Source organism: Anopheles gambiae, chromosome 2 (assembly GCF_943734735.2).
Source record: "Anopheles gambiae chromosome 2, idAnoGambNW_F1_1, whole genome shotgun sequence".
In the NCBI taxonomy this organism is placed as follows: domain Eukaryota; kingdom Metazoa; phylum Arthropoda; class Insecta; order Diptera; family Culicidae; genus Anopheles; species Anopheles gambiae.
The window spans coordinates 28,283,658-28,309,919 of record NC_064601.1 but is presented as its reverse complement, the minus strand read 5'-3'; the positions used below and the strand labels follow the sequence as shown (position 1 = coordinate 28,309,919).

The 26,262-nt window shown below is 45.0% G+C and overlaps 1 protein-coding gene across 7 annotated transcripts in view; it reads right to left on the bottom strand.

Annotated features, from left to right (window-relative positions):
* The window catches only part of LOC1273108 (sodium/calcium exchanger 3), a 117,724-nt gene that overhangs the window by 50,624 nt on the left and 40,838 nt on the right, over window positions 1-26,262 (bottom strand). The gene's annotated exons all lie outside the window — the stretch shown is intronic.

Below are 26,262 nucleotides of genomic sequence, written 5' to 3'. Positions count from 1 at the left end.
GTTGGGAAACTTTTCCCCGTGCGCTTCCCAGAACACCATTCATTGAAAATAAAATCATGTCACTCGGGCAGCAGGGAATCCATCCGTACCCTCAAGGCGATTGTGTTTGCACGTTGGGGGTGTGATTGGGTCAGTAAATCCGCCATGTCCGAAAGCATGTCGATTAGCACATACCACGCGCCGAGACAGTGTGTTTGGAGATGGGTGGTTTTCACTGTAAACAAGCAACGCCCGTGCTGCGTGCACCCTGTTACGTGCTGTCGGACGTGATGTGTCTTCGGTTGTCAAAAGTGTAGCCGTAATGTTGCGACCACAGTAACCCTGAAGTTGAAATGATGATGATGATGATGATGATGATGGTGGTGGTGGTGGTAGTGTTAGGTAAGCCGGAAGGCAGAAAAACAGGCATCAACTACCATGAACGCTGGACGCCGGACGGACATGGGTGGATGCTGTGTTGCTGGCGGTTGAATCGTTACCTCCCGGCCGGAACCTGGCGTTGCATATTTAAACAGATCCATCCATCGGTGTGGTCCATAAACACCGCAACTAGCAAGCAGGTTAGGTTTGGTACCGTGAGCGCTTCCGCTTTCCCATCCGCACTGTCTGATGGATGGTGGATGATGGTGCTGATGAGGAGGAAGCAAAATGCTGACGATGTCCGTTGAAAACCCATCGCAACCCATCCGTTGCGCTGGGTGTTGCAAAACAGACTTCGCAGAGGTTCGCGGGTCTGTATGCAGGAAAATGCAAGCAGCGGTAATGTTTGGACTTTACGATTTCATGCACCGCTAATGGGTTCATCTCGCATTAATTTGGTTGATTGAATTAAATTCATAAAATAAACTAGGACGAGATGGGTGAGAGGCTAATGAAGCGTTTAAACAGAGCGTAGTGTAACAATCAATCTAGGTCACATTTTGGGTGTATAATTGGTGATACAAAGTAAATTGTTACTAAAATTTACTGAGCAACCGTGTAGTTCTTAACGACGCAATGGCTCCTTTTAAAAGACGCATCAAATAATAATCATCATTGTAATTTATACAATCCCACTCAAGTTGACCATTTGGTGACTTCATCGCCACAACCCTTCAATAACTATAAACGATTTGCAATATAAAGTTTTGCTGCTGGACCAAATAAAACCTCCGCCAGCCAGCTGCTCATAGACGGTGTAAATGTGTAGTAAAAAACGCACCAACTCGCTGGGCAGGAGATGCTGCAACCTGCACACTCATATGACCATCGCGGGTATCGTTATTAAAATTTGTGATCCAGGCAACACAAAGTGTGGTCCAATGAAGCGAAACATTCGTGCCCGGCGGAACTGCACGTTTGTGACGTTTCGAGCTGGAGCTTACCCCATAACTACCCCGTCGCGAATGCGAATGCAGTGCAATGAAGGAGGTGCGGTGGGAAAATAAAGACGTAAAACTGGTTTATGACAGCCGGAGCGGGCATTCGCGATCGTTGGGAGAATTATGATTCGAGTGCAGCCAGCATTGCATTAGTGTTGCCGACTACTGGGCAGTAAATACCATTACACTAGCAGCATAATAAAAATTGCGGATCTTGTGATGATAAACTGTAGTTTATTTTGTTAGATTGTTTGGAATGTAAAAAATGAATTTAGTTTAATTATGCCATTTCCATCAATTTTAAAGGCTTTAAATGGACATAATTCAATGTTATGCTTATTCCATATGTTGTTAATAGGTACGTTTATGCTTTTCGTTGTGTTAGCAATTAAAATTAAAACTATCCGACGTGGTTTTGTATCCTTTGATACAACTCGCTGTCTATATTTAATGTCCCTGGAAGGTTAATTTTCTCCAGACTTACACGCTAAACTATTCACGAGCTCCAGATGATGTTGGGTTTCCTTCGGTTAACCATCGTTTGCACATTAGGAATGCAACGATTGTTTTGTGCTTGGCTGCAGCATCACTAACTATCTTCTGCAATCAACGGTAAGGCGTGAAAAGTATCACTTGTATTTCTAGAGCCAGGACATCACTTTGAGCTGTACTTTCCTTGGTGGCTGTAATTATACTCCACCAGCTCCAGCTGAAGCGTCCCTACTATCTTTGTTGTTAACCCACCCTCCTAGCTCATTTATCATGTCTAATCTTTTTGGAAATTTGGCCCTTAATCGCTAGGACATCGCCGACCTGCTCAAAGAATGTTTCATGAGCTTGATAAAATCATTAGCCAACCAGGGGCAAATGAGAACGTTCTACGATGTTGGACGCCAAAATACCCTCCGCTAAGTAAGTGGAGTGCACCGGACGCGTCGACGTGGCAAAAATGGTAACAGCGACACAGCAGCGCACAAAGCTGACAGTGCCGTGACCAATAAATTTATAATGCTGATCGTTCCACGAAGATTTGCATTCGTGCGTGGTCTTTTGTTCGTACCGTCCAAGGAATGGTGGCATTTTAACTGCGCTTGCTTTTATTGTCGCCATCCGCTTCCGGTTCGGTGAACAATTTTTAAGTAGGACAATAAATGATTTCTATTACCCGTGGCGGAAAAGCGGTGCTGGTTTTGGTTTGGCTGAATGCTTTCAGTAGCTGGAATAAGCGAGTGCTCGGACGGTGTGAACAAATGTGCTTCAGAGTTGTCTTTTGTTTGGCGTGGGAGAGAAGTGAAGTTATGTTTGGAAACGTAATCTTTGTGAAAAGAAACCGTGGAAATGAAACGATTTTTAATACTTTATGTACTATCGGTCATTTGAATGCAAAACGCCATTATTGGTCTGAGCACGTGTCACAAAGCTCAAACGAGCCATACTGGAGCTTAAAAATACATCACGCTTTCTCTTTCCCGGGATGTCTGTTTCCACGCTAAACTGACTTTCAAGAAACGTAATTAATGCACCGCTAACTGACAGTGGCACTTCCACTCGCGTGCACCACCTACAAAATCCTGCTGTTTCTATTGCAACACGGTCCATTAAATAAGTTATTTCTACCGAAGCAAATCTTCCCCGACCAACTTCCGGCCGGACCTCCAACAATGGTCCAACCGTGCATTTAAACTCACTTTCGCACCACGGGTTTAGCGGCATTTGTAAGCAGCACTTGGACAGAAATGCCTTCACCGGGTTGGTGGTGGCAGCGCTGACTTTACGCGCTAAATGTGCGCCCAAGCATCGCCGAAGCAGATAGGTGCGAACGATTCCAGGCGGCCCTAGACACCGACGGTGCCAGTTCCTGTCCTCTGGAGGAATGAATTTTCTAGTCCATAAATTATAGGAAAACATCAGACAGCTGTCGGATTTTTCGCCTTTGTTTTGTTCGCTCGTAGCCTCGGCCACAGCATTATCGTGGGAGCGGAACTTGGCGCGAACTTGGCCCCGTATACGCGGTTACACTTCTCCGGAAGCTTTGACGTGTTCATCGTCGTGTTTTCGGCGCTGCTGCTAAACCTACTGCTCTCGCGTAGCACAAGCCAGCCAGGTATTGTTCACGCAGTGTTTGGTCCTTTTGGGGTGGGTAAATCCGTCGCCCGAAATTTGACGAAGCTGCGCCGGAGGAATATGAAGACGTGTAGCAAAAGTTTATAGTTGAGCTGTTGCTGCTTATGCTAGCTCGGTGAAACTTCACGACTTTCGGTTGGAGGAGACTGAAGTTGGAGGGGAACGTGCCAAATACTTTTATTTTATGCCAAAGCCGCTTAGCTTCAGTTATTTTTTTGAAAGTTTTTTTCCGCTTACATTTTTAACACAACCTGTGTAAGGTGAGATAATAAGTGAGTTTAAAGCATGAATAGGTAGGAAAAAAGTTCAAATCCTTCATTTCAATACAGTGCAGCTCGCCACAATTTGGCTTCCATTTTGTAATCTCTTTTTGCAACACGGAAAGTTTGCGCGTTAAAGAAGAAGCGAGCACATTATTTCTGGGAAGAAAATCAGGTCGCAAGGAAAGCGGGACGATCGCTCAAGGTAACCTTTCGGCTGCAACTTATCTTAATTTATTATTTCATTTAATATGATTACCAAGCGGAAAGAAACCCATCCACGACGAAGCGTGTAATTCAAGGGGCGTGAGGGAAAGAGAAAAAGGCACACAAAAAATAAGGACAGTATATGCAAGCGAACAAATGGAACCAAAGCGGAGTGTGAAAAGAAAAATCAAAAGTAAGCTAACCAGTCACAAAGACTCTCTGTGTCTCGCTTTTTCTCTCCCTTTCTTTCTCTTTTCATTTTGGACACATACACTGTGCGATACGGAAGGTCAAGAGAAGGTTTTTGGGTCTAAGGAACAAAAAATGGTCCCAGTCAAAGTGGAGCTGCTTGAAAAGGGAAATTTATGATACCGTGGCATGTTTCGAGAAGGAAAGGCCGGAAATAATAACGAGCCAGGCGGTAACAAAAGAAGCAAAATGGTGTAAGGTATAAATGGTATGACTCGAGCCACGTATACACTTCAAAGCCAACCCCCCCTCTCTCTCTCCTTCACACTTTCTCGCTGGGCCTTCTTTATCTGCCATCTAGCATATCATGCTGGGCACAGGGGAAAAGGCGTAAACTGCTAAGCCTCTAAATGGTTTGCACGATTCGGTGGATTTGTTGAACAGAGGAGACTGGCACTGTTTGTTTATTCATTTTCCTTTCCTGCTAATACCCGAAAGATTGGGATTAAGTTCGTCAAGAAAGAAGTGCAACAATAACAGGGACAGCAACAAAGAAAAAAAAAGCCCACCGTACTAAGCATCATTAAGACCCGCCACATTGATTTCCTGACGAGTGTAATCGTGTGCTGTGTTTATTGTTTTCCCTTTGTTGTGACGTATTAACGAAAGGGAAAGTTTGCGTCTGCCGTTCTCTGGGGAGAAGGCCACGGCTGCCGGCCACGGCTGTATCTGTAGCGAGCCGTTTTTAGGAAGCTGATAATTGTGCCGCACACAGCCCGCAGGCTGCGTAATCTCATTAATCATCGGCGGTTAATAAAAGCTTCAGTCGATCAGTCCGACTAATGAACTGGCTGTTTGGTCCCCAGGGGGAAAGATGAGATGGGAAAGAAAACACGGCAACAAAAGCTGATGATTTTCTCGATGCTTCTCGGGAGCTGAAACAAGACGGCTTGTGTGTATTGGAACAACTTTATCCTTTTTATGGTGGATGATTGATACATGGCTCGAGCTGCTCGAGGGGTGGCTGAAGGAGAAGTTTTGTCTTAAAGAGAGAAAAAGAGAGAGCTAAACTATTGCCAAAAATGGACAACAGATTTTTTTATTGGAAAACTTGGGATGCAATTGAATAAAGAGTTGCTGTAAGTTTGATTATAATGAAAAAGCATTAAAAAAGCATCTTTAACTGTTTGAATAACTATTTGAGTAGTTAGAATAATCTTTATTTTTTTGCAAATCATTATTTTTGCCTTTTATTTATAATTACCTTTACTATTTATAAGAAAAATAAAGCAATTTGTAAAACTTTAATCCTACAACTATATTTCAAACCAAATATAGAAGTAAGAAAGCCTTTTTTGCCTTATTTCATTTGGGTATCGCACGTCTACTCTTGCTTACAAAAGAGTTTGATTTTGGCTCTACTTTCCAGGATGCATTATGCTGACCACTTTCATTTGATGCAACATTTAGCGATAGTTTCCAGTAGTAGCACGTGCACGTATAAACGCCTTGCACTTTCCCTTGCTTGTTGCTTTGACTATAGCTTCGACAGTGAACGAATTCTTATTAGAAAACGTTCCCGTTTTATCCACACCACCAAGACCATTCCCAGCATCGAGCCAGCATCTTCTTCCTCTGCCGAGCAAAAAGGGCACCAAAGGAAGCGCAAAACGAAACAAAAAAAGAAACCATCCCGATTTGGTACAATCTCATCATTGCCCAACGGTTCAGCGGTGCCCGTTTTCGGTCTGCTGAATGTCATTATAGGTTCGGCCATCACGGCGTTTTCCCATGGGTGTGTTTCCTCCGATACATCTCCCCCACCGACCGTACCGGAACGGAAAGCAGATGGCCTCTTGTCGGGAATCGAAATCGAATGCCAGCCAAACAAAACACGTGCACCGTGTACGCTTTATTGGCAGAATATTCGATTCACAGCCGGAACTGATCCTACCGTACCGACGATATGCACGATACGCGCTATCGATTGCAATTTCGCCCTGCCCCTTGCTCCACCCTGCCTCCTTACTGCCGGTTTTTGTCGTAAAAAGTGATCACTTTTCGGGACAACTCTACGTGTGGCGGTATGTGTTTGTGCGGAAACGGGGAGCTGATGGAAAAGTTCGGATCGATAGCCGAAATAGGACACCGTCCCGGAAGCGTCGTGGGGCGTAAAGTCAAATTTTACTTGACGGAAAAGTTTTCCACCAACCAGCCGACACGCCTGTGAAGTTCCGTGTCGCCGTTACCTGTTCAGAGGTTTGTTGTTGGGGGTTTTTGTTCGTTAGAATATTATTATCAATTCCATTCAGTTCCGGAGAAGGGGCAGCGCACAATAATACCAACCCCTGCCAATTTGTCAATGCCAATGCGGCAATCCTCCTGTGTGTACTCTACCTTGCCCCACCGTAACGGCGCGGCATGAGCGGGACCGAGAGCTCGAAAAGAAGTGGCCAATAATTACTGCTAATTACAGTGACCGGTACGGTTTCTGACTAATTATCGTCACCAGCGGATGGATGAATACTGTACGTCGCGGCGAGGCTGCCGCTTGTTGATTTGTCCCGGATTTCCGTTTAACCGTTCGGTTCGGCACTGAAAGTGAATATGTTTGTTTTGCCTCTGAGCCGGCAGCATTGCATGCAACACGCGATCGATGAATGATTAGCATGAACGATCCGAGCTTGAGGGCTGTTGCTTTTTGTGTTGTGGCTCGTGGTCCTCGCGGTCCCGCCGATGGATGTGTTTTCTGTGTTCTGTGCTGTTTTTTTTTGCTTGTTTCGTTAGTACCTCCACCCCAAAACAACTTACGACGGCTGGTCCAGCTTAAACGCTACCTTGCAAGTGGTAACAAGCGCTGCGTAACGTGACTGTCACTGTCGTTCGCACTTTCTCCTGCAACATCGCGGGGGAGGGGAAAACAGGGCGTGTTGGGAAGTGTATATGTGTGTCGCACTATGGTGTAATCCTTTGACAGAGACATTTCCGATTTCCGGGTCAGGGACACAGCCAACTCCAGTGCAGGGTGGAAGGGTTTTGTTTTGCTCCGTTCCCGCCTGCTCTGCAGCACTTTCTTGGGTGCGTTTTCGTTCTCAATTACAATCCGAACGATGAAATGTGTAATCTGATTATCACGAACAAGGGAAGCAAGGGAGCAGGAGGACGCAGAAGGGTTTGCAGGATGGAGGAGTAATGAAGGGGTGAGTGGGACAAATTTAATTTGCATACATCTATTACGGACTGCATTGGTGGGCGCGTGGGCAAACGAGCCATATTTTTTGTTGTTCTTATATTTTAAATAGCCCTGCCTGTACGTGTGTGTGCCTTGCTGGCTGGCTGCGAGTATAGCAAATCAAGTTCAGCATGAGAAGCGCATGTAGCGATAATAGCTTCCACTAATTGGCTGCACGTGTGAGTGCGAGGATTTAATTGTTACTCTGTCGGTTGCATTGATTTATTAATGAAATCAATTTTAATTTCATGTAGATATAAATAAATGTCACTGTTCTTATTTGTCAATTGCGATCCTAGCATATGCAACGTGTCAGTTTGTAATTTGGTCCATTGATTGTCTGATAAATTGAGTTTATTGCATATGCAACAGTATTCCTTGGTGTATTGATTATTTGCTATTTTTCACTTACTGACTGATTGTCTGTTTTCCATTTTTCTCACATTCTCCAATAGGTAGAATAGAGATTTTTCCCAGTTTTCATGTAATTTCGTGAATATAATTAAAACCTGCTAAGTACTGTTGGATATTTCGGTGCAACTTAAAACCCGACGTCTCACATAAAATCGTAAACAACAGTAAACAACAGTTGATTCCCATCCCATTGATACATCGTCATCCAGGAAGTCTCTCCTTGTGTGTTACCAATTGCTAGCTGAAGAAAGTTTGATTACACTTTCAGGCCGGTTCACTTTCGTTTACTATTTGCAAAAAATAAAACGATTGTCAAGAAGATCACAGCGAAAGTTTCTCTTTTATGTTCACTTTTCTTTCTTGGCAACGAATCGGACCACTTTCACCACCCGACAAAGACGAAACCCCGTTTGGATTGTGCACTTTCGCCCTAGCCTTGGATTTCCCAGTGCCACACTGGATCGAAATCACGTAGAGGACGAAGAAATTATTGCACCCGGAGGCACGTACGCTCGGGTCCTGTCGGGTAGTGTCCTGTCGCTAGGGCCTCCCTTCGATGCTTAAGTGAGCTGTCCCGAAACGGATGGCCAGTTTTTTCGACAATAGGAATGGGTGGGAGTAAGTAAGTGGGAATAGGCCACATTACAATCAACGTACCTCCCAAATGTATAAACACTTACAGAACGATTCATTTTCAAGCTGCTTTTTTGAACTTTGGCCCTTGGTGTACGAATCGTAAAGGCAACAGAAATGAGATTTCTTTGGTTGGATTGTTTTTACGCCAAACTTTACTTAAAAGAAGTATCAAGAGGTTGAATCTTATCGAACCTGACTGTGCTGCTCATCTAAAGCGCTTTTATTTGCACACCTCCGGCGGTATCAAGCCGTTAAATGAATGTTTCCCTTTAAATGCTTTGTCCTTTCAAAAAGTGCGAAGAAACCATTTAAATTTTGAACGGTTGTTTGTATTGTTTTGTTTTCATTATCTGCTTGGGTCGAGTTTCGGGTGTGTTTCGCCCCTAGCCAAAACAGAAAGACTCAACCACAATCTCAACCGGAAATCGCTTGCAGAAATCTTGAAACCGTTTTCACTCTGGGTTTACAATGACAGTCAGCGTTAGACTTTTGTAAAGTTTTCTGCCCGGTTTGAACCTATGTTTAAAGGAAACCTCGGAGTAAAACAATATGGTACCACTTTAAAGCATGTTTCGCTCATTAAAACTACTGCAAGACGTTTGGGTTTTATCTTTCATCGAAATGATTCCACTTATTGGCAAGCCCATCAACGACCACATCCGGTTTTAGGGTGAGGCAGCCAAACGTGCCACCAGAAATAGAATCCAATTTCAGTTTTTTGCTGCTGCATTTGTTTTATAACACGAACAACCCTCCATTTTCATTGGTCCGATACGATAGCGTTCGTAACGCTGACAAAGCGTTTGAATTTAACTGCAAAAAAACAAAGGCGAAGCTGTTGCGCTCAATATCCGGGCAATTCATGAAAAGAGGCTTTCAGCTCGCGGTCGATTAAAGATTCAAAAGCGAGAAAAGTGGAACAATCGCTTCCGTGCGCTGCTGTGCCGCCGAGGTTAAAGCTTCCCAGTGGATTGGAGTTTGTTTTTTTTTCCTACATTTTCTTTCCCCGTTGTGCTGCCCGCGTCCCAAGAGCGGAAAGTTTATTTAATTTGATGAAACAGGATTAATTTCTTGAGCGTGGCAGGCTGCTTGACCCTCTTTTGCTGTGCGACGTTGTGGTTTCCTGGCCTGGCTGACGGGCTTTCGCAGGGAATGGATCCGTACAATCCGACACAAAAGCCCTCTTCACCCCATTCACTACCGACACCAGTTAAACGAAGAGGATAAGCCTTGCGCATCTGGGAGCGCTTTTGCGCTTACTCGGGGAGTTTCCGTTCCTTGGATGCTTGGCCGTAGCAGTCTTGCCAATGTTTCTAGCACCAGGAATACCTTCCCCGCATCTTCTGGGTATGCAAACAAACGCAAATTTCCTGAAAATTGGACACTAATAGCCGCAAACGAAATCACATCATCTTCGATCGGAATGGGAAGAGGCAACGACCAGTTACGGAGTTGCGGAGCGAGAGTGTGTCGTTAGGTTAGGCCTCCCTGCACAGTGTGAACGGTTTTTGTATGCGGAGAGTTTTCTCTGCCGACGAAGAAGCTGTCCTTGAATGGGTCGAAAAGTAGCGAAAGGAACGAAAGGTGAAATGTTTACCTTTAGCTTGACAGCAGAGCCGACGGCTTTATCGTCCATTTAGGGAACCATTTGTCTGCGCTAACGAAGGTGCAGTTGTTTTCGGAGGCGTCCGAAACACTGGTCGTTAGGTGGTGTGAAAAGGCTGGCACTTCACCACACACACACACAGAAACAAACACATTCTGGCCGTTCGGATCAATATCACTTTGAGCAGGTGGGTTTTTGTGGTTTTATTTTTGCAGGATACGGTGTGTGTACGATCCATTCGTGTATGTGTTGGTAAGGTAGTTGAAAGCTCAGGAAGTTTCTTTACGGCGCACTGTTTACTTCGGTTTACGCTACACCGGAGATGTTACAGGCATAATTTATGTGTTTTAATTAGGATTATGAAGGGCCCACATGGGTTGAAGCGTATGTGTGTTGACTTTGTAAGCCGTTGCAAATATGCCCTTTTGAGGTTAGAGTTATATGGCGTTGAGATTACACTCAAAATATTTGTAAAAGTCGATTAACATTGCTTAAATATTATTTTTTCTACATTATTTCTACAATTAATGCATCTGTTTTTGGATGAATTAAGCAAATAAAAGTGTACCACAGCTACCAACACACCATCAGTAAAGGGCACGAATCAAAATAGCCCTTTTTGCTCATTGCTATAGCTGTCCTCTCATTAGCATTCATCACTACAAGGGGTATGATACACCTGTTTCCATCTACGTTCGAATCTCGTGCCGTTTGCATCGAATCGCAAACCGCCTGCTTCGAATCGCATGTCACTACGATCGAATGCGTGCACCCATGGTTGAATCGCGTGCCAGTACGGTTGAATCGCATTCCACTATGGTCGAATCATATGCCACTACGATCGAATCGTGTGCCGCTACCATTGGATTTCTGAAAGCAAGAGCATAGTGAACTGTTTGTTTACGTTGGAAATCTGTTTCCTTCTTCGCGACGGCATTTCATTTGTAAAATACTAATACACCTGTTTCCATCTACGTTCGAATCTCGTGCCATTTGCATCGAATCGCAAACCGCCTGCTTCGGATCGCATGCCACTACGATCGAATGCGTGCAACCATGGTTGAATCGCGTGCCAGTACGGTCGAATCGCGTTCCACTATGGTTGAATCATATGCCACTACGATCGAATCGTGTGCCGCTACGATTGGATTTCTGAAAGCAAGAGCATAGTAAACTGTTTGTTTACGTTTGAAAGCTGTTTCTTTCTTCGCCGACGGCATTTAGTTTGTAAAATACTAATAAAAGGGAATTCTCTGATTATAGGTAAATCACGAATATTGGTTCAAACCATGGTCCTTTGTTGATGGTAAAATCCATGTTTTCAACTAATATTCGGTGTTCGTTGTTGATGGTAGAATCCATGGTTTAAACCAGGGGTCTCCAAACTACGGCCCGCGGGCCGCATTGGCCCTCAAGTGCTTAAAATGCGGCCCCGATGACTTTGCCAGATTTAGAATAAATATTAGGTTATTTTGACTTTTTCAAAAGAAATTGTATTTTTTTTACATTTCTTAGACAAAAATCAAGCTTTAGTAACACGAATCTGTTCAAGTATCGTCAGTATTTTGTTATAAAAATGAGATTTAAACGTTCACTCATCAATTATAGGTAACATCAAATGACCCTCAACATGGTGATTTTTGAAGCAATGCGGCCCGCGGGCTGAAAAGTTTGGAGGCCCCTGGTTTAAACCAATATTCGTGATTTATCTGTAATCAGAGAATCCCTTTTTATTAGTATTTTACTAGCTAAATACCGTCGGTGAAGATAGAAACAGCTTTCAAACGTAAACAAACCGTTTACTATGCTCTTGCTTTGAGAAATCCAATGGTTGCGGCACACGATTCGATCGTAGTGGCATATGATTCAACCATAGTGGAACGCGATTCGACCGTACTGGCACGCGATTCAACCATGGTTGCACGCATTCGATCGTAGTGGCATGCGATTCGAAGCAGGCGGTTTGCGATTCGATGCAAACGGCACGAGATTCGAACGTAGATGGAAACAGGTGTAAATGGGATTTATTCTCTGATTATTGGTAAACCCCACGAATATTGGTTGAAACCAAGGATTTTACCATCAACAACGAACACCGAATATTAGTTGAACACAAGGATTTTACCATCAACAAGGAACCACGATATTCGTCGATAACAAGGATTTTACGTGTAATCAGTGAATAACTGCCTTTTATTAGTACTATTTTACAAACGAAATGCCGTCGGCGAAGAAGGAAACAGCTTTCAAACGTAAACAAACAGTTAACTATGCTCTTGCTTTCAGAAATCCAATGGTAGCGGCACACGATTCGATCGTAGTGGCATACGATTCTACCATAGTGGAACGCGATTCAACCGTACTGGCACGCGATTCAACCATGGGTGCAAGCATTCGATCGTAGTGGCATGCGATTCGAAGCAGGCGGTTTGCGATTCGATGCAAACGGCACGAGATTCGAACGTAGATGGAAACAGGTGTAATTTGCAGCAGCCGATTGCAGCCGCCCGGGAGCGTCCTCCAATTAACCGTCTCATTTATTTCACGAACCGGCCGCCGGATGGTCGGAAGCGTCGTTTTTGGTTTGAGTAGCTGTGTGTAGCTGTGTGTATTCACGATGGTCACGATCGAGCAATTAATCATTGTGATGAAACAATCGAAGATTGCACGCCCCATCCACGCTTTTTTTCCGTTGCTCTCTATCTCTCTCTCTCTGTTCTGCAGCGATAGATGGAAGCCATTCATTCGAACACTCAGCTGTTGATGATGGGTAAATTTATGAGCTCCCGGGACAGGGCGTGATGGGCGTTGTCGGCTGTCACAAAAATACGGCCACAGTAGTAAGCACCAACACAATCCACCGTGTTCCATGGTTGGGGATTTGTTGTTTGTGTTGCTGCTGTTATTGCTATTGTTTGGTTCGGTCTCGCCACCATCGAACACTAATGATCTGTGTGGTGCCGTGGTTCGGTTTGGAGGTCTCCGTTTGCAGGGCTGGAGGGACGATAAGCGTATAAAAATGTCATCTGTATGAGCCGTTTATTGTGCGCCATGATTGAATGCACCGCCCATCCTGTATGAGCTTGAGGTCAGTGGTCAAGTTGACAGTGGCAGCTCATAATGGAAAGCAGTTTCATTAGTGTGGCGGCAGCCGAAGCTTCCAGTAGCAGCGGGTAGATGTGTGACGAGCGGAGTTTATTGCCTTTTTTCATCACGTGTTAAGCTTCATAAATTATTCATAGTGCCAACGAAAATATGTTTAACGGGAGTTTGGAAAACTGGCATGCACGGCACGGTCCCGGAAAACGATTTTCAAATGTAATGGATTGTTAAATATGGATTTTGGTGACATTTCTTACATGCTGCAGTGCAACGGACTGGCAGTTAGCGGTTTACTGTAGCACCAATTGAATGTAGCCTACATCTATACGTCAGTAACGTCAGAAACGTCAGTAAAACTCATAGCTATAGCTTGAATGAGACCATTAGCATGTCGTAAAACCGTATTGAAATTTGAAGCATTGTTTGTAGAAAACAAAAGAAATCCACTCCGCTCGAAAGGTTTGAAAAACTTTTTCCTTGCCAATAAAAAAACGGCAGCAGCTCTTCACTATCGGAAAGCAAAGTTACGAACAAAAATGGCATAAATTCTAGTCACACATTAAAGTTTGCCTCGGTCTTTATCGATCGCTAGTGGTAGTGTGGTAAGCGACCATTAAAATACTTTCGATGCGGTTTTTCCGATCATTTTCCACTTTCTCCCCTGGGATTTCGATTTTTACACACGAATGGGTTGAGTGCTTCAAATATGTAAATAAATTCGATTAAATGAAAACCATAACGCCCCTTTCCCCCGGGGGCCTTTGATAATCGCAAGCTAGCAGACTGGAGCCCGCAAATACTTCAACGTGTATTCAACGGTACGGTACGAGTGTTTGCGTTTTAGCTCCCTTTCGAGAAAGGTATATCCGTCTCGGTTGTGCTGTTCCGATGCGACTTTAAATGAAGCATGGATTTTCTTTTGCCAGTTTTTGTGCATAATTCGCAGTGTAACAACTCAACCGATAAACCGTGCTACACCGTACCGCGAACGAGGACGGTTCACGGTTCACACGGAAAAGCCTTCTCATGCATAGCGATGTGGTAGGATCGTCGTGCGGTGTGCGGTATGGTTTTTTCTTCCTTCCGAGACAAAAGTAGTACGGCTCATACACCGAGAGGGAAGCAACGTTCGAGGGGAGTGGTCGTCTTTTCATGTTTACACTCAAAACAGTCGCCCACGCAAAATGCATCTTCTCCGAGAAGGAGGGGAGGCGGGGGGGGGGAGTCTTAAAAGTCGAGCTAGCTTTACAGAAAAGAGCTGTTCAGCAGAGCGACAAAACACGACAAAACATGGCATGTTTTTCTTTCGCTTTTGTTTATATGCACACACACACATACCACACACACACGGGAACGCTTGTACACGGCTTAACAATCTGTGTCGAACTGACGACATGCTGGAGCGGCAAAGGTCGCCGAAGGTGGTCTGGTGGTATGGCCGTCCCACCGTGAGTGGTACCTTCGAGCCGTGTCGAACTAATCATATGTAAATAAATGCCGCGCCAAAGTGAGGAACTAACCTACATTCGGTGCCCACACGCGCCCTGGAGTGGGGCGCACGGAATGGAGTGTGGCGCGTCGTACTCGCGACGGCACTGCGGACGACCCGGGCTTCCGGTGATTTCCTGCGTGCACCATCCGGAAGGAAGCGGGATTAACGGGGCATCCCCGTCGTGTGTTGGCCTCGTCTGAAAGGTTGTGGGCTACTTCCGGCAGTGGCTTGCTTTACGTACCACCTGCGTCAGACGCGGCCCAACACTGCCTCGAGTGTCCGGCACTGTTTAGAGCGATGTATGTGTGTGTGTGTGTGTGTGTGTGTGTGTGTGTGTGTGTGTGTGTGTGTGTGTGTGTGTGTGTGTGTGTGTGTGTGTGTGTTTGTAGATGTGAAGTGTTTGCTTACTGCTTGCATGTTGGATGGAGCAATTTACGGCAAACGAAAGGACGAGAGGGTCATTCTTTCTCTTGTGAAGCGAGCACTTTTGACGTGCAACAACGGTCAAGTGGTAAGTGACGAAGAAAAATAAAACACACACTAACACACAATCCCACAACGTGCAATGCGTGTTAAGCTCGGAAGGATGAACAACTTTGGGAAAGGGTGTTTTTTTCGTTCGTTCGTTCGTTCGTTTGGAGCGGGTGGAAAATAATCTATTTGCGGAAATCTACCATAAAACGTAAAATTTCCATACAAACCAAACAGGGAAGGAAAACTGCTGGACGGAACCATTACCGGTATTGCCTTTCAATGTAAGACTTTGGTGAAGAAGCTATAAACCTTACGAAGTAAGCTTCTGCGCGGAAACCTTTCAAGTTTGGGCTTCGTGGCGGAATACTACCGGTGTGTACCTTCGCTCACCTCCCTGCAGTGGTTTCTCCCCTCCCTCCCCTTCCCCTCCCCCCCCCCACGGTTCGCTCATTTGGATGTGACAGTTTTCCGACCCGTGTGTCAGTGTGTTGTCTCCTTGGGCGCGCTTGGCTGAACAAATTACGAACATTTTGCTCTAATATATTGTATAATAATGCTCCGGTAAAGTTTCAACACACCCTCCGCCGAAGCACCTTTGTTCCCTCCTCTCCCGATGGGAACAACATTCGTTTCGCATTCATTACCGTTGCGGATGGGAGGGGAAAATCGAAACGCCCCGGTCCACCCGGGCGAGGGTGTGCGAGGAAAACTTTACCGCATGCTGAAAGTTTACCGTACTAGGATAGCATTTTGTCCATGGTAAGCCTTGACCTTGTTCACCTATACTATTGGACACGCTGTTCCGTTGTGGGTGTTGCTAGCACTGCCCCTTCGAGTGGTGTACATGCGGGGCTGGAAGACGGTGGCCGCATGCAGAGTGTTTGAGTCGTGTACATCCAACGGTGCTAACGAGAAAAGCCCATTAATTGTGCTGATCAATCTTTGAGGATGCCTGTTTTTGATACTTTGCGTTTATCAGGATGGTAGAGGGAACATGTAGTATACACAACATAGGGGAAAGAGATAAATGAGCGCAACGTTCGAGAACGTTGGAACATACATTTAAGATAACTTGAAAGTTTCCATTTCTTTGCGCTTTTGTATTAAAAGACTGCAAAACTTGCCAATGAGCGATTAGAATACGAAATACGTGAATCAATACACAAAGGCTTTAAAAAACTTCGGTCTTAAGCGATTGACATGTTTTCTTATCCCCCTTTGTTCCCTTTTTAGAACAAAAAAGCGTTTCCTTTCCATCCTAGAAGACGATTAAATGTCCTACAAAAACACGGATGGATCAACTCAAACGAATGCCATTTGGGACGATACGGGTCAGTCTCCAACGAGGAGCCATCTGTGCAGCGAAAGACAAACATACCGATCGCTCATTGTGGTATTAAAACGCAGTCTGATTGTTCCTTTTAACAAAGCGTATAGAAGAAGAGATTGAAATGGTATTTCTAACAGCGCTTTTAAATGTTCACAAACGTGCGTACGCAACCGGCGAATCGGAAATAAACCGACGCACTCGCAATGGAAAGATTGAAGCTGATGAATGTTGCAACTGAAGATTTGATCCGATCGAAATGAAATTGAAATGAGCAGTTGCAAAAGAAAACTCACCCGAAGTGCTTTGCACCTCGTCCGAGTAGTTCCCAGTGGATCGAAAAGACATTGGCAAATGGAAAACGGTTGTGCTTTTTTTTGTTGTCTTTGCGTTCTTCTGCAACTTGCTAAGATGGTTAGCTGGTGAAGCAAGTGGCACAGAAATACACGTAAAGGAAATAACATTTTATGAGCCACCGGGTCGGGGGACGGTTTTTTCCCTCTCATGGGAGGAATATTGCAAAAGCTGGCAGCGTAACCGATTGCTTCAGCAAAAGCTCTCAGGAAGCAAATTTTCCTTCCGAGCACAAGCCGCCTTTTTTACGACCTGTGCCTACTCGGCACTCGGCAGATGGAACTACTTTGGCAGGAGTGATGGAATTGGTCCGTTGGTTTTAGTGTCCTTTTTTTTTTTCTTTCCTCTGCTTCGTTCTGTTTTGTGGTGTGCTTCGCGCGTTCTGTAATCGTGATTGAACGGCATTCATTTGCCCGGTGCACGTTCGTGTTTAGGAGGGTTGCAAAAATGTGTGCCATCCTTTGCGACGAGAAGTGATTTAGGCTTTATTTACTTCAAATCGGACGGGCTTGAAATGAGCGAAGTGTGGATGAAACAATAAGCGATAAATCAACGGCGCGATAATGGGGACGCGTAGCCCAGCAACCGCTTTAGTATCTCTCTCAAGGGAGAGAGAGAAGGAAATAAAGAGGAATGTTCACACAAATTTGCAGTTAAAAACGTAAACCATCCCAGTGCGCAAGGGGGCCAGTGGTACAATAAATCTTACCAGAGGCTATTTTTCATTTGAGGTTCATTATACTTTTTTTTGGCAAATAAAAAAGTACAACAAATAACATTCGGATACAATTGCCCAAAGAGGAATTTTCTCGACTACCCTTTTTTTTGCTAACCTACACTTTAAGTTTGTCAAGGGAAGGTAAAAAAATGAGACTGTCCTTCATTTTCGATGCAAGGATTGAGATTTTTCCAATCTCTTCCTTTCCCCGCAAACGCATCGCTTACGCCACATTTAATACACTTAAGCGGTGAGTTACCCGAAACATAATCATTCGCTCGCAGTTATGCTGCGCCTCGCATTACCCCGACATCGGGATCGGTTACAACCGGGGATGGCTTCTAATTAGCTTAATGCTTCACTGTTGGTTTCGCGGTATTTCAAAGTTAAAACTTTATCCAACCAGCTCGTGCGGTTGGTAAGCGCAGCGTACTCAGCTCTGCTCAAGGTGCGGAAAAGTTTGTACAGCATGGTGTAATTTCCATCAGCCAGTAGCCGTCGTAGTCAGTTAAAAAGCGGGTTGGCAAACTGCCAACGCAAACAGGACGTGTTGTGAGTGTTGCGAAGCGGCTGACTGGATTGCACGGTGTGTTGAGCGTGGTTGGCGCAACAATGCGCCCCTAACGAACCGCCGGGGCTGAGCCGAAAACATTCCAACGTGGCGTGCAAGGTGTGCGTGTTTGCACAAACATAAGTGTTGAGGTTCACGTCATGCCGTCTACAAGCGGTGCACAACAAGTTTCAATGAGGTTGAGTGAAAAGGGTCGAGATTGTTAACATCGGTGTGTGAATTCATATTTAGGTGGCGTGTGTACATTTAAATATGGCTTTGTACCTTCAGCTTCGGGGAAGGGCAGATTAATCTTTATCCTCAACGATTTTCCAATTAAATAGGCGCTATGCCTCAGCGATAAACTTACCTGCAATGAGAGTAAAAGAGAAAACAATAGTGATTTAGTTTTAAGTTGAGTTGAAAATGTAATCTTTAGATGATACATACACGTTCAAAATACTTCATGAATCACCCATTGTAAATGCTTGTTGTGAGTATTTTTTCTGTACGTTCCTCACGAATTATTTCTCCTGGTCATTGTCAGCTGACCAGGTATCAGATCAGATTTAACGGCAACCACAAAAGCTCATTCGGTTCGCAATGGTGCAACCGCAAAATTAGTAAACCACAGCACAGTTTCACTGCCCCACGGGCACAGTTTGCCTTGTGGTGATTTAGACTAATTGAAATAGGGAAACAGCACCCCGTTCATCATTTGCGGATGATTGATTGAAGGTAAAACCGCAGAACGATGCTCTAACCGCTTGGCGAAACGGAAGGAACCCTGCCCCATCGATTCGGCTGGTGCATGAACTGTGGCAAAAACGATAGCCACCCTTTGCTGCCGGATGCGCTAAATTAATGTAGTGCAAATTATTCATCATCGTGATGTCAATCAATCACACCCATTATGGAAGGCGATATATTTACACTTCGCCCGTCCGCCAGGCGGTCAAGATTGACAGAACAAAGAAGTTTATGTGTTTTCAGGTATAAGGAATATGAATTATAGCTTGAGATATAACGATATGGTTTAGAGATTGTTGAAATAACCAAGAACGTTTAAAAATATATTATGACAAAAATAAAAATAAATAAATAAAGTGTATTTTGTGTTTTATTTTACTAACAAGTTAGGAAAAATCTTGGTTTGTTTAATAAATTCTGGAAAACTGTTCTGGAAAGAATATCCAGACTACTTTTGGTCAAAAATTGTACTTTATTTGCGTTTGTTGATAAATTAACATAACTTTTAACAAGAAAAAGAGACGATTGGTATTTGATTTGTTTGTAACCCACCATGCGCCTCCATGTCACCCAACAATAAGCATTAGTCAATAACATTAAACATAGAATTCCAGCAACAACGACAGTTGAAATTTAATGAACTAAAGAAAAACATGTGATTTAAAATAGCCGGACCAAAATCTGCATTCAGAATGGAATCTGTCAACAGTTGTTCGGGAAATATTTTGTTTGTTCATCTGTTAGGTACCATGCGCCTCCATGTTAGGCGTTAGACTAAATACTATTTTTATTATCTATTTTCAAGCAGGAAATTCAGTCAGACTACCTGCATCGGTTCATATGAAGATTGAGCCCATACCGGGCATATTATTACCTCGTGCGTTTCGACGACTTGACTACATACCTGGTAGCTCCTGTCTAAATTTTCAAAAAAAAATATCATCGACCTGACACCAGAACAATATGCACATGCTTCGAACGCAAAAGTGCGTGTCGTGAAAGCACGTTTGTTAAGCCTACACTTGCATGGTAACACTCCCTGCTTTACATCGAAATACACAAACCAACTCCCGAACTCTGCGTTCCACGAAAATATCGCATTCAACAGGTCGCCCGTGAATCGTGCCGAACGGATTTCATATTTTATTCAACACATCCGCTTTGGTGGGCAGCAGCGGTGTGCTTTATTAAAATATGTTTGTTTGCCCTTTTTCCCACGGCCATCTGTCGGATTGCTGCACGGGCCGGGTAGCTGCGGAAGCCAAAACACCCCTTCTCAACCCTAATTATACTCATTGGTCGCATTAACCGCTAGCGCACCTTACGTGACCCCATCGTCAGTCGGGGTTTGTATACCTTCGAGCTTCGACTGATGATGATCGTTGTTATCGATACAGTTTTCATCAGCCTGGCAGCGACGGTACCCGTTCCGAGCAACAGGTTTCAATTTGTCGCTTGTGTTTCTCTAGCAGTCTTCATCGATATCAGCGTTCAGTTCAGTGTTATGTGTTTTTAATGCAACTCATTCAATAAGCAGCTTTTGCAACAAAAAAGAAACGCTGACATCGATAATCGAAACGTGCTGGCAACGGTGTATGCTGTTTAATACACTTTAAAGACATAAGCTATCCGTCTTCTTCTATCGACACAGTACCGCGAAGGTAAACTTCCGCTTCAACCGAAGCATCACGATGATGATGATGATGATGATCTGAGGTGACTGATGATGTACCGGGAAATAAAACGACTGAACAAACACGATGCGTTGCAAAAAGGCGAATCCAGCTGGAGAGGAAGATTGGAAGGAACAACCTCAAACGTGCTTAAATCTTCAAATAGACTTCCCACGAGCTACGTTTGTATTGCTCCATGATGATCTCTCACTCCTTTCCATCGCACTGTACCATTTCATCGACTTGCTACTCTTTCGCACAGATGATAGCGATTCTAAACACCCTGGTTCTGCCACGACCACGGCACTAGACGGTACCGCCCAATCCACACACACACACACACTGTCAACGATGGTGACGGCGACAGCGACAACGATGTTCGCTTCCGGCTGTTTCCGGCGAGAAAGTTAGATTACCTTTTGCAGAATCACGCGCAAACTTGACGAACTTACGAGGCAGAAGCAGATGAAAGTGCCCGTCGGCAAGACGACGGCAAGCCTTCTTGGGGGAAGGAAATTTACCAAACAGCATCAGCCTGGGCAGAGCGCTTCCAAAAGGTTTGCTGCGATGTCGGCATTGGCGTCACAAGCCTGTCGACTGGAACGTTGACACCTTCACAGCATTTACACACGGTACCATCGAGAAATGCCTCGAGATGTAGGCCGAGCACATAAAACGAAACATTCAGTGACGGTGTAATCTGCCTTCCAGGAGCGGATAGTGACTGGCAACGGGTGGGATTGGAATGTAAGTTGAATTATGCTGCACGTAATTACAAAAGTGACAAATAGCGACACCTTATCGGAATGATGAACTGTAAGGAAGATACTTAACGTTCAGGTACGAAAGGCATTTTTTTATTGAAGTAGTCCACAAAAAAGAGACGTTAAATGTTTCTTCTAACTTGCTGTAGAATGTTCTATCCATTCTCAGTAAAGAGCTTTGCTAGCACAAGGATAAACACCACCTGCAATTAACGTTAACAACCTCCCACTGGAACGCTGGACAGAAAATCTGCACCAATCCGGAGTAGCGTTTAACATCAAAGGATATGTGCTGTAGAGCGCATGAGGCAAAGTAAATCTAACGTTTGCTCACTAAGGTTAAGTGAAGCAGGCTCATGCGTGTCGGAGTGTCCAACACGAACAAGTACAAGCAAGCTGCGAGATAGGCAGTACTAAACGCAAAACCAGGAGATTAGAAAGGACAGCATACCTTCCTATCACCTACGGTTAGTTTTCCGTAATCACTTTACCCACCTTTCCACCTTTCTACTCGCACAGTATGAAGCTATTAGGAGTGCTTTTCTACACTATTTGATTAACTATTTAACCGTTCGCGAAAGTGAATCAATGAATCAATGGTAGCGACGGCGGCAATCAAAGCCTTATCGAAACCACGCTTTCCAGCCGACAGGCATGTGTCTGTGTCGGTCTGTCCGTGTCGATTGGGTGGCGTTATCGATAGCTAGCACCAGCTGGCTCACCTACACGGTGTGCCGTGTGCCGTGTCCGTCTGGACTGATGAATATTTTATGCACGTGAGAACCCATTGGCCCGTTGGCAGCACGATACTTCGCACCGCTTTCGATGTTTGGCTCGATTTACCATCGTTCAATTATGCAGCCTGATGCTATCACCTGCCACCCTGGGATGGGTCGGGAGCGAGTGGATTGCAAAAGGAACCGTAAACTGGTGTAAGCAGGTTTCGTTTAGCTCCCCACTGACCTACTGTCAGTGTGAGAGTGTCTTTTTCGATTTCGACCAAAGGAAATCCGATTAGGTAAGCATGACGCATCGGAGGGCCGGTCTGTTTCCGCTGCATCGAGTGCGATAAATTGAGATACGTTTCCTTCCATTGCACATTGCATGGAACGTGTGAGGCCGTGATGCTTGAAATGAAATCGCAATGACTTGCTAAGTAACAGCTGGAGGAACATGAATTACCAATAAACTGGTAGATAGAATACGGTGGCGAGTAAATTCTACCACGAAAGTAACAGTTCGCGTACAGTTTGGAAAGGGTGTAATAACAAATGTCCTGATTCTGACAGTTATTTAGCATTTGACTTTCATTTTCAATTACAATCAACTGTGCTGTCTGCTTCCCTATAAAAGTAAATAAACCGTTTCCAAATCCAACCTTACACTCGCACCAACACTATCAACGCAAATGTGTTAATTCTATTCCCGGTGAAACTTACACGAAAAGTCAACCATCGCTCTACAACCACCTTTCTATTGAGGTCGAATATTTCGATGCAGCACCAGAGGAAATGGTCGTCAAATCAAAATGCCAACGCAGGCAAGTAATTAAACCACATCCAAATCGCAATGTGCAATGGTGATGTGCGTCGCCGTGCCGTACTGCTGTGCCGAGCAGTCATCACTACCAAAACCAACCCATTCACCCAGCCCAGGGTAGGCAGCACTTAGGTAAATTACTTCTGCACCGACCACCGGTAAACGAGACGAGGTTGCCCTGCAGGGTTTCAATAAAATGCCAATCAATGTCCTTCCGTTTTGGCCTTTGCGGTGCGCTTTTGGTAGGCTGACAAATGGCGCCACCGTTGGTAATATTTGGATCGTCAGGTGAGGTATTTTATTAATACGCTCGAAGGGTTTGTTTGATTTAAAGGAAGAAATTAATAATTTTTAAGTATTCTTTTTATACTAACTAAGCTTTACAATACTTTTCTACAGCACAATTGCATTCCAATGTTGCAAAACCCAAATTGCTGAAACAAGTGTCTAGTGAACAGGGAGTTGAAAATGGTAATTTAATTTTCATTAGTGCCCAAACGACACCACCATCGGTGGTAGAAAACATTCGAATCTATGTAAATTGGTGTTTGACCAGGGGAAGGGAGTGCAAGGGAGAGGAGCATAGTTTTGCACCCTTTATCGTTCGTTAAGCGGCTAGAAAACGTTCGTGCTCCCTCGCCAGCAAACGGCAGCATTAAAAACTAATGACTTTTCTCAGCTAATTTTAACTGCCCTCCCCAAAAATTAAGCCCCTCGCGCTCTACCTCTTTCTTCGGTTTCCGCAAATACCAGCGCGTTTGGATCTCGGGATCTAATGTCTATCTGCTCTCACCATCGTAGCTGCGGCTGTTCTCATTCTATCCCACCGTATGCAGCCGTGGACAATTTCGCTTTTGAGTTGGCACAAGTTTCTACTCCACCAGCAGTTGGTGGCGGCCGGGAGGTGATGTCGGGAGTGTTGGAAAATTTCTCTCCCAGCACACTGTCGCTTGCCAGTAAAAGAAGCATCAGTGCGCCATCAGCGCTGAAAGACGTACGCCGCACGCTGGCCAGGTGCCATGTCGCGCGATGGATCATCGCGTACGGTCGGGTCGGAGGTAGACAGCGACGAACAAAAACGAAAGGGTTACAACATCGCATTGGCGCCTCGAGCAGAGGCTGAGAAGCGTCACTTACAGGTTGGTTTAATTTCCGTTCGAAGCAGCACGCTATCGTCCGCAGCAACGATCGTTCTGTGATCGAGAGGTCAGCGGGGCGCATAAATCAGTCTCAGCTACAAGATCGGACACGAGTACGGCCATACACGTGTACGGTGTTGTGAAGCAACGAAACGAAGCCGTTTCGAAACAAAAGGATCTCATACACCGCGAGAACAAAGCAGACTAAAGATGCATTATACGTGCAAGAGTGTGTGTGTGTGTGAGGTAGAGAAAAGGAGAACTTAAAAAGAAACATATTCGCTTCGAACCACAAACTGTTACACATTCGCTCGAACATGGTCACCTTCCCCAATGCGAAAGGTCAGCCAGCTCACCGACAACGAATTTTTTCACACCGCTTTGGCGCTACACCATTCGTTTAATGTTTTCGAAGTGACATGACGTTTCAATGGAAACGATGGGGTTACCGCTTCACACCCCCATAGCCGTGGTATGATCGTGCTGTGTGGTAGTGGAAGCTGCGGATAACACACAGCACACATAAGGAGGACCGGCAACAACACCGCACCAAAAAGAGACGCAGCGCTGGGTGGTAAACGTCAATGTCAGCGAGCTGATTGATGATTAGCATCTGATAGGCAGGGGAGAAGAAAGTGAGAACAGTCTGTATGGGTTCGCAGAAGAATGAATGTGTGGTAAGACGGGGTTCAAGGGCACCGGCTGTGGGTAGTGGTTACCGTTACGTTACGGAAAATTCGACGAACGTTTCAGAGAGGGAAAGCGGCGATGCGTACGGGGGGTTTCCCGCATGAAAACCCAGGATCGTCCGGTGAGGGCTCCCCGTTATTTATAGAAGGAGAAACCAGCGCGACCACCACGATCGCACCATGCTGCGTGTTCAAAGGCCGTTGGCGGAATGAAGCGAGCCGTGCGATGTCTGCTTAAACGGCGTGCCCAGAAACAACTCGGAAGGCAGCCGTTATGACACGCGGCAACTGTGAGCATGAAGCTCGGATTTTCGCCCGCGAAGTAGGGTGGTGTGTAGTGCCTTTTAACCATCCCGCACTACACGAGTAGCGCTTCTTCCTAACCTAGCTCCTGCTCATGAACGCAAACTGTTCTCTTTGCCAAGCCCAGGCCCTCGGGAACTGCGGGGCTGCGAGATTGAAAATCACCTCTCGAGTATGTGAACGGGTATGCACTTTAGTCTCGCAATTGTGTGTTCGACGATAATATATGAACCCCCCACACAGCCGCTATCGTACGACCCTTGTTGCTGAAATTGCCCGGCACAGCTTCATTTCCTTTCTGGAGCTGCAACTCTTGCTTCCTCCCAAACAGTAAGTGCGCATCGGTCCATTTTGTAAAAAAAAAAATACATATTCCGCGAGTGCACCAGCTAGTGCTATGTTTTCACGTACGTCTGTGTGTGTGTGTGAGTGTTACTAGTTTAGTGCAGATGATGCTTCCTGCGATGCTTCTACCAACGGTTTCAGGGTAATGGATTTCGCAGCTGGATGGCGTTGAAAGTTTTCCTTTTCGCTTCACAAAAACATCTGTGCCTTCACAAACTAGCAAACTAGTCTGTAATTACTGCTAGTTGTGTGTCGGATAACGTGTATGCCTGAATTGCTGCAGCTTATTGTTACTTAACTGAAGTTAATTGAGACAAAAAATGTAGCATAAGCTGATTAGAATAATTCACATTTTTGACAAACGTGAATAAATCTTGCATTCAATTTGTTTACCAGTCGCGTGCGTTCCAAACATTCTTGTTAAAAAGCTGCTTTTTAGGCCGCTGAAATGAACTGAATTGGATTTCATTACAAAAATTGAACACGTTTCAATTGTAGCTCTTCCTTTAGCTGCAGGATAACAAATTCATAAAAGCTCATAAACCTTCTGTTCTCATTAAAACATTCCATCCACTGCGATGGAACTAAACAAGATTCGTCCTTTTATCTTACCCTTCTCCCCTATTCCTCTCTTCCTTCCATAAGCTTCCCCCAAGCATGGAATCGATCCTTGTCAGCCAAAGGATCCTTCCCGGGTTCGATGGCCGCGGCCCAAAGTTCTGAGCGCTTCTCATTTTACGCGATCGATACGTTTAACCGCAGCCGCATACCCAACGCAGGACACGTTTCGACGGCATTGGGGTACCGCCTTTTCTCCGAGCGGATGAACCAGGCTGGTGGCTGGTGGTTACAATAAGAATGCCTAATTTTCACATCCTTTTTCCACGAAGATACTGCCATCCCCGCCCCTTCTCTTCGTCCAAATATACCGGAACCGGCATTTGCACCGCCCTCTTAGATGTGGCAGCGGTTCGAATTCTTATTTTTACCCTCCATCCTCTAGTGAGGACTTTT